The sequence below is a fragment of the Callithrix jacchus genome, chromosome 11 (assembly GCF_049354715.1).
Source record: "Callithrix jacchus isolate 240 chromosome 11, calJac240_pri, whole genome shotgun sequence".
Taxonomy (NCBI): Eukaryota; Metazoa; Chordata; class Mammalia; order Primates; family Cebidae; genus Callithrix; species Callithrix jacchus.
This window is the reverse complement of record NC_133512.1, coordinates 1,153,271-1,162,683: the sequence shown is the minus strand read 5'-3', so window position 1 is coordinate 1,162,683 and position 9,413 is coordinate 1,153,271. Positions and strand designations below refer to the sequence as shown.

Sequence of the window (9,413 nt, the reverse complement as noted above, 5' to 3'; positions counted from 1 at the left end):
GTAATTATTGACTATGAAAATCTTCCATAAGAAATGTTTTCAGAGCAACTACTGTAAGCTAGTCAGAATATAATCATTCTAGACAGTACCCCAGGTAGGTGCCAATTGTTTGGTATGAAGATTAGAGATAAAAACTTTATTATACTCCATAGAAAATGCCAATGCAGAATAGAAAACAATAACACTTCAACTGACTATAATTGATATTTATATAGTGTCTTCCACCCAAGATCTTGAGAAGTGTTAGTAAACTATCATTATATCATCTCTGTATGGCAGTGAACAATTAAAGGCTCAGCATGTGTTTGTTTAGAAAAGAGGCATGCTTATTGATAACAATATTTGGAAACGATTATTATGCAGCTATAATAGAACCATTTATTCTGTTCTGCCGTCAAGCCATTGACACTGAGCTCTTCCCAATGACTGCATTTGCTTGACTTAGGGTTGCCCTCCTATTTGTACCCTCTTTCAGACCTTATCAGACTATGGATGCCCCATGAATTACATCAAAGGGATTCACATTCCCCTGGCTTGCATCCCACTGCGTTCTCAGCATCACATCCCTGCCTTCCAACAGTCTTTCCCCATTTATTTGGGAAGTCCCAGGAGTGTCTCATGTGATCAGGAATCATGATTTTCCTCTTTGAACGCTCCTTCCCCTGGTGTCCAAGGTCCTTGGAAACACTAAGTACTGGTGTCTCCTTCACTGTTGCCATCATGGCTGGTATCCTCTTCAGGAACATTGCTTCCCTGGCCAGATGTGGAACCCCAGCTCCTGGTATGGTCCCTTGGGTGTCACTGAGCTAGCGCTGCGTGTGTTTTGTGCACACACACGGAGAGTTCCACTCCTACACTTGCTTGTACCCAGGATATCCTTGCAAAACTACAGCCTCTGAATCCTGCCCTTCTCTCCACTGGGCTTGGGCCTGGCCATGGGATCCCACTGGGGAAAAAGTAATTGTCTTCATGTTCATCCCTGAACCCAAGGCCTTTTTCAGGCCATGCTAATGAGCTTGCAGAAACAGATGCCTTCAGACTGTCTTCCTGTCCCTTTTCCAGATTAGCCCAGAGAGTTCTGGAACCAATGGGAACCATCTAACGTAGTACCAGTCATAAAACAATAGCTTTGTGTTTGTTATGGTAAACACAATGATTCACACTGCACAATCATGTGCCAGAATTTTTGCAGGCTGTGTCTGGGTAAAGGGAAGCAGTCTGGTAAGTATGCTACTAGTGGAAAAATAAAACAAACCACTGTTTATTGAGTTCTTCCTATTTGCTAGGCCATGTGTTTACTACTTACTGGCTTTATATATACAACACACATACACGTATACACAGACACACACGTACTTCATTTAATTCTTCAACTCTACAACAGAGGTCATTTTCTCCATAGGCCAGGGTAGGTAACAGGTGCAGAAAGCCAATGGAGGAATGGAAGGGAGCCGTTATTTACTGAGCACCTGCTCTGTCACAGGTATTATAGAGGTGCATATGCTGTGTTACTCCATCCTTACAGTGCTCCTAAGCCACTCCCCTTTTGGAGGTAAGGATGTGAAGGCACAGAGAACGTAATTTCTGATGATCTCAGAACTAGTAGTTGATGCATCTGAGATCCTGACCCTTGTCTGTTTAAGTCCAAAGCCCTAGCTCGCTCCTTTATATAGCACGAGAGCCTCAGAGACAGCCGATTCTGTCCCTACCACCTCATTTCCGATCTTTGCCTCAAAGGCCCTAACCTCATTTCGCATCATCAGAACCGGACCTCTGAATTTGACCATTGCCTAATGTTTCCCCATAGAGATGTTTGATCGACTTTTGGGGGCTAGCCTGAGAATGTAGGCACAATTAGCTATCATTTTTACAGGAAGATGCATGTCACATTCCAATTAAATGGCTTACAAATTAACTTTGAATATGTAACATATATTCAAATGCATATGACATCTACATTGGATGTTTATAGCATTAAAATAGTTAAATTCATTAAAAATAAAAACGTTTTCATCAATATTCCTAGCTGTCTTTAATAGTCAAGTGAGATGACTGAGGAGCTAGAACCTCATTTGCTATTCTCATTTGCTGTCCAACTTGGAGTTGCCAGTAAAAGCTCTTCTGTGTGAGGAAAAAATGGGTAGTTTAAACGTGAAATAAATATCATTGCAAGATCACAATGATGTATTGAATTTTTAAGTACAATTACAATTTAAATTTAGTTTTTTCTTGTATCTTGCTGCTCTGTGTGAATCTCCAGCAGAGGATATTTTAATCTGGAAGCTGAATTAAGTTTCACAGTCAGACTTACCAAAGCAGATAATTTCTCTTTACACGGAGCAGAATTCAAGCAAATTTGTATTAATTTCGGTTGTGAAAAGTATCTCTCTGCTGTTGCAACTGGGATTGACATTATTTAAATAATTCTCAAAATCAACCAAATATTGAGGGTTTTTCTTTTTCTTTTTTGAAATCAAACCCCAGCTTAGAACGGGGACTGTGGTTTAGCCGTCCTTCTTCCGGGAAGTCTTACCCAGCCCACTCCTGTTGTATTAGTCTGGTCTAATCCTTCCCATAAAGACATACACAAGACTGGGTAATTGATGAAGAAAAAGAAGTTTGATGGACTCACAGTTCCACATGACTGGGGAGGCCTCACAATCATGGTGGAAGGCAAATGAAGAGCAAAGTCACATCTTACATGGCATCAGGAGAGAGAGCTTAGGTGGGGGGCTGCCCATTTATAAAACTCTCAGACCTTGTAAGACTTATTCACTACCATAAGAACAGCATGGGAAAAGCCCATCCCCATGATTCAATTACCTACTTCTGGGTCACTCCCAGGACAGGTGGGAATTATTACAATTCAAAGTGAGATTTGGGTGGGGACACAGAGCCAACCATATCACCCATCAACCCACCAGTTTAGGGGCCCTGCTATGAGCTCCCCAGGAGCCCTACACTAATGCCCATGTCTTCCATAATACATGTGACTGTAGTTGTTTTTCTTTTTTTTCCTGTCCTCCCTTCCTTCCCCTCCCCTGTTTTTGAGATGGAGTCTTGCCCTGTCACCCAGGCTGGAGTGCAATGGCTCAGTGCACTCTCTGCCTCCCAGGTTCAAATGATTCTCCTGCCTCAGCCTCCTGAGTAGCTGGGGTTACCCACCACCATGCCTAGCTAATTTTCGTATTTTTAGTAGAGACAGGGTTTTACCATGTTGGCCAGGCTGGTCTTGAACTCCTGAACTTGTGATCTGTTTTATTCATCCACATGCCCTACCCGACTACAAGTTCCTTTCAAAAGGGTGGGACTGCTTCAGGTTCACTCCCTTCCTTGTGCCTGGCACAATGCCTATTTCTCAAGAAGTAGTTAATGAATAATTGAATTGGTGAATGACCAAGTTATTCACGTGTTTTCTAGTTGATGGATGAAATGTGAGTTTTGGATATGAAAGGTAACTTCCATATAATTGTGTAAGTAATAAGTGACAACACAGGCATAAAATGCCTGTCCAGGAGAAGGCTGAGACATAGACACAGCTGGTCACCGCAATTATCGTACCCAGGGAGAGCAAAGGACGGTTAACCAATCAGAGTCCGACTGTAGCTCTAATGAGTGACGATATGGGGTGTCCTGAACGGGAAAAAGGAAGAAGGAAGATAGTGAATTCTTTTTGGGTTAGCAGAGACATGCGAGTGTAAGAATGTAGAAAGTGTTTGAGAAACCACTTGACTGAAGGCAAATACCTCGTTGTTGTCCATATATATAGGCCAAATGGAGGAAGAAAAATTAGGTAAGTTTCAGGTTGGGGTATGTATGTAGATATATATCATGTATGTGTGTATGTAATGTATAAAGCCTGATGTGTGTATTTATGAAAATGTTCAGGTTTGATGGTGGAGAAATAATTGAAAATAAGTAGCTGGCAGTAACAGCACACATTTACTGAGTATGTGCACTGGGACCGAACTACTGCTGGGTTAGGAGGAGGTACAGAAATGACAGCCATTCTGTCATTCATCTTAAGGAGACTTTAGCCAGAGAAGGAGGAGATGAACTGACCGCAAATGAAAATATAGCAAAGTGAGGGAAATGTAAGTAAAATCCAAAATATCATTATTATTTTGTATTATTTATTTGTTTTATAAGAGACAGGATCTCACTATATTGTCCCCGTGCTGAACTGGAAACTCTTGGGCTCAAGCCTGATCTTCTTACCTCAGTCTCCAGAGTAGCTGGACTACAGGCACATGCCACTACGCCAGGCAGTAGGCTCCAAAATAATCAAATTTTAAAAAATTGTAGAGACCCAAGTGTTTGAGAAACTATATGCAGTTAAAAATATGTTGAAGATGATCCTTGAAGGATAAGGCAGAATTTCAACATGTAAAGGTGGAATAGAGGAGGCAGGTAAGGTAAAATCATCTTTTGAGTTGTTAGGATTTGTAAATAACATGGAAACCTTTAAAAATGGCTTACACATGTTGGCATTATTACATTATTGGTAGTGGCTCTGGCTAGAAACCAAGGCAGGCCCAAGGGTTTAACTTAGGGCTGTTGATGAAGGTGCTCTTTGCTGTAGGTGTCTAGGCAGAGTTACCAGAATCCAAAGCCTTGTGAGGCCCCAGGGACTGGCAGGTAGGGGGTTGTTGCCACCACTAGGGGGGCTGACTCCGCAGGGGAGAGGGTGAAGCCACAGTGGGGGCAGGCGGGTCTGGGAACAAGATAATGCTTATGAGGCAAACCAACCCACCTGTCACTGCCAGCCCCAGTGTGAGCTTCTGATGGTGTACAAGTGCCCCGTCTACTCCGGCTTCCTTCCCTGTCAACTTTCTAATCTACTGGTGCCTCCAATAGAAACTCAACAGGAAGCCAGAGGGCCACAACCAGTGATGTCCTATCCACAGCCACCAGGGTCATAAAGAAGGGTGAATAACAGATAACACAGACACGTAACACTTTCTGCCAATTCCAGGCTTATACTGAAAGTTCCTTATAGAGTTTTCTGCACCAGAGAATTCAGCAAACGACAACTCTGTATTGGCTATCATTCAGAGTAATTTTATTACGGACGGTACCAGAAATAGACTGTAACATCGTTCTCTAAGAAAAAAAGGAAAACACTTAGTGAATGCTAGCTAAATAAGTTGGTTTTATCAGGGAAGGGAATATTCTGTTGCCCAGGACCCTGCCCCTTCACTTCACCTGGGTGCGTTTCAGTGCTAGGACTCAGGACAAAGCTCTGTGAGGAGACTGCAGCTGGAGACTTTTTCTTACTTTCCAGATTCACTCTTTTTTTTTGGGCTTGTGGGTGGTTTCCTTTCTAAGCCATTTTAGAAGTTCTGGGTCTCTGTAACGTCTCCACTGCACCTGAGGTGACCAGACTTCCTGGAAAAGGGAGGCTGGGGCAGGATGATGAGCTCAGCTGGGTGAGCCCTCATGCGGTCCTGGTTCCTAAGCACTGCGGGGAGTACACGCGTTGAATCGCACATCACGTTTGCATCTCTCTGTTTATATCTCCTGATTTCCTCAAGACTCGTTTGTTTATCAAGAGCTGGTTGTTTCTTCAGCAAGGGTTTCCTGACAAACAATTTAAAGAGCCTTCTTTTCTAAAAACACCACTCCACCAAATAAACAAATACATCAATGAATAAACAAATATCTAATATAAAAAGATAGTTTTTATTATCTCATATATATAAAAGAAATATCTAATATATTATCTTTTATATTATCATATATAACATCTTTTATATATATATAAAATACCTAATATATCTCACATATTTAAATCTCTTAGTAGTTCTGACTCATACTCATTTAATCAGCATTGACACTGATGATATGTTTGGAGTTTGTCTTGAAACAGAAGTGTTTCTTCCTAGTTTGTGTGTGTGTGTGTGTTCAGTGGAAACTGTAAGTGTCATAGTGTATTTTAAGCTAAAAAATTCTAAACTCCTGGTTAATTTCCTAATGTTGCAGCAAATGATCACAAAGCAGGTGGCTTAAAACAGAAATGTATTCCCTCACAATTCTAGGGGCCAGAAGTCCAAAATCAAGGGTATTGGTAGGACCATGATTGGAAGGATCCATTGGCTTTGGGGAAGAACCTTCCTTGCCTCTTTCTAGCTTCTGGTGGCTCCTGGCAATCTTCACATTCCTTGGCTTCTGGTGTCATCACTCAGATCTCTTCCTTCTGCTTCAAGTGGCCTTCTCTCTGTGCCCTCCCCACTTCTTGTTAGCACACCAGTGATTGGATTTAGGGCATCCTAATCCAACACGAGCTCATCTTGATTTTTAATTAATTTTATGTGCAAAAACCCAATTTGTAAATAAGGTCACTATAGTGGGTTAAACAAATGCCCCCATCAAAATTCATATCAACCCAGAACCTTAGGATGTGACTTTATTTGGGAATAGAGTCTTTGCAGATGTAATTAGTCACCATGAGGTCATCCTGGATTAGAGTGCGTCCCAAATCCAATGACTAGTGTCTTTACAAGGTGGGGAGAGGCCACAGAGAGAAGGCCATGTGAAGTAGGAGGAAGAAATTGGAGTGAGGCAGCTACAAGCCATAGAACATGAATTGTCAGACACCACCAGAAACTAGGAGTAGGCAAGGAAGGATTCTTCTCTACAGCCTTCAGAGAAGGTGTCCCATAAACACTGTGATTTTGGACATCTAGTTTCTAGAACTATGCAAGAATAAATTTCTGTTGTTATAAACCACCAACTTTGTGTTAATTTGTTATGGCAGTCCTAAGAAAATAATGCAATCACTCTCCAGGTTTCCTGGCAGACGTGAATTTTCATGGTACCCTATTCAGTTCACTTTACCTTCACTGAGGTGAGGTGAGGGGAGTTGGCCAGTGTCATTCTACCTGTTAAACAAATGAGGAGCAAGGTGCTAGGGAAAGGGGCAGAGCAGGAATCTGAATTTACTTTTTAAAAACATATTGAAGTTAATGCTCTTTTCTCTTGGAGATGAAAACACTTCTCAAGGTTCCTGGAAAACCAGTTTATGGGTGCCAATCATAAATTTAATTTAACAGATTATATAAACAGCTCTACATTTAAAAATGTTGGCCCCTTTAGTGCTTTTATAGAGCTCTGGGCAAAGAAGAATTGTAAGAAACTCCAAATCTTCCCTGTGATGATCTGGTTGTATTTCATGCCTGACTAGTCTGCTCTTGGCCCGTGTCCCTGCACGATAAATCTTTCCTCAGAAGAGAGATCGTATGCTCTCATGGCTTGATGGTGTCTGGACAGCAGATTCCCAGGGTTTATTCTATAGGCATCAATTTTTATAATTGTTTCCTTAACATTTTACTCCCTGGTACTTTGAGGAAAGGTCATCTTTCCTTCAGAGTCTGAAGGATGATGTTTTCTGTTGTCTTCCTAGATTTCCAACCTAGGACTTTCATATTCCAATTTATTAGTTTGCTGAAATTCCTAGAGAGGACAAGGAGGTAATGGTTCCACATGATAAGATCATTTGTATCAACATTTAACAGTCAGTGTTTTTATAAATTGAGGTAAAAGACAATCTGCAAATGGAATACATTTTTAAAAGATTATTCCATCAAAAGGGAACTTCTCAGAAATTGTTTTCTAGAATTCTCTATCTAGAGTGGTGATCCTCTAAGTCTTCTAGGCAAAACCACTTACTTAATTTGCAAAGTGCAGTGTGCACTCAGTGAAATTCAGGGCCCCTTGTTCAGAAAACGTAAAAAGGGGACCATGACTCTTCAAGCATGGGGGTGTGATGAGAGGATCCCAAGAAAAGAGGAAACAAGGAGCAACTTCAAGGCAATGTGGGTGGTGAACTGCATCCAAATGATCTGGCCCAGTGGTCCCCAAACTTTTGGCATCAGGGACCCATTTTGTGGAAGACAATTTTGCCATGGATGGCAGAGGGATGGTTTTAGGATGAAACGGTCCCACCTCAAATCATCAGGCATTAGATTCTCATATGGACTGTGCAACCTAGATCCCTCGTGTGCAATTCACAGTAAGGTTTGTGCTCCTAGGAGAATCTGATTCCTCAGTTGATCTGACAGGAGCCTGAGCACAGACTGTATTGCTCAACTGCCAGCTGTTCACCTCCTGCTGTGCAGCCTGGTTCCTAACAGGCCGTTGACTCTATCAGTCTGTGGCTTGGGGGTTGGGGACCCCTGCTAGCCCTTTCCTCTCCACCTCTCCCATACCGCCTTCAGGTACTCTTCCTCCTCATCATCTTTTGAGTGTGCCTCTCACCCCTTTATTTTCCAGCCCTTTTGCCCCCTTCTCCTCCCACATTCCTTCATTTTGGGCAGCCTGCAGCGTCTTTGACCTACCCCACCCCACATTTCTCCTTCATTCTTCCAGTTCATATGGTCAGGCCTGGATTCAGCAGCCTGAGCTCCGAAGAGCCTCTGAATGTGATCTGATGCTCTCATGTTGCTGTCTTGGAATTCATAATATTTTTTTTTTTTTTTTTGAGACAGAGTTTGGCTCTTGTTGCCCAGGCTGGAGTGTAATGGCGTGATCTTGGCTCACCACAACCTCTGCCTCCTGAGTTCAAGGGATTCTCCCGCCTCAGCCTCCTGAGTAGTTGGGATTACAGGCATGTGCCACCATGCCTGGCTAATTTTGTATTTTAGTAGAGATGGGGTGTCTCCATGTTGGTGAGGCTGGTCTCAAACTCCTGACCTCAGGTGATCCGACTGCCTTAGCCTCCCAAAGTGCTGGGATTACAGTCATGAGCCATCATGTCCGGCCAATACTTAATACTATTTTAGTTAATTTTACAGATAAGTGAAGTAAGTGGTTGAATGATAAATCAGAGGGTTTTTAATGTGCAAGTTAATGCTCATGTTGCATGAAAGAAATACACAGGTATTTGCATAATGCTTTGGGACTTTAAAGGTCTGTGAAGCCACAGCTCTATCCTTCCTTGTAAACCATGATGATTTCTTTTTAAAAAAATAGTTTTCAGAGGCAGGGTCTTGCTCTGTCACCAGGCCGCAGTGCAAGCATGGTGCTTTTGATTCTCATTTGACTTTTGCAGGAACATTTGTTTCACTCCCTAATAACAACAAAATGTTTGGAGTTCTCATCTGTGATAATAAACGACGTGCATCGTTCAGTGCCTTTGCTTTTGTGTCAGACTTTCTGTATTCTGTTGGAGAGTCATCCATAAATTGATCTAAAATGGGGCTGGATCTGTATCTCCCTCCTCCTGGGCTTCCCCCACCCTCCTGACTTGTGTCTCATTTTCTGTCTTTTCTGTAGAAGCTTTCATAAGACTATTTTTTGATCATTCATTGTCTTAGGAAATTTGAGTTCACTAAGGAGTGTGTGGGCATTAGAAACTTCACTGTTCCCATCTTTGAGTCTGTGTAACCAGGAGTGATTGGGAGATGTTTCTGTCA

The 9,413-nt window shown here is 42.1% G+C and overlaps 1 protein-coding gene across 21 annotated transcripts in view; it reads left to right on the top strand.

The window, feature by feature from the left end:
* Positions 1 to 9,413, top strand: part of PDE1C (phosphodiesterase 1C) — a 689,353-nt gene that overhangs the window by 415,199 nt on the left and 264,741 nt on the right. The window lies entirely within an intron of this gene.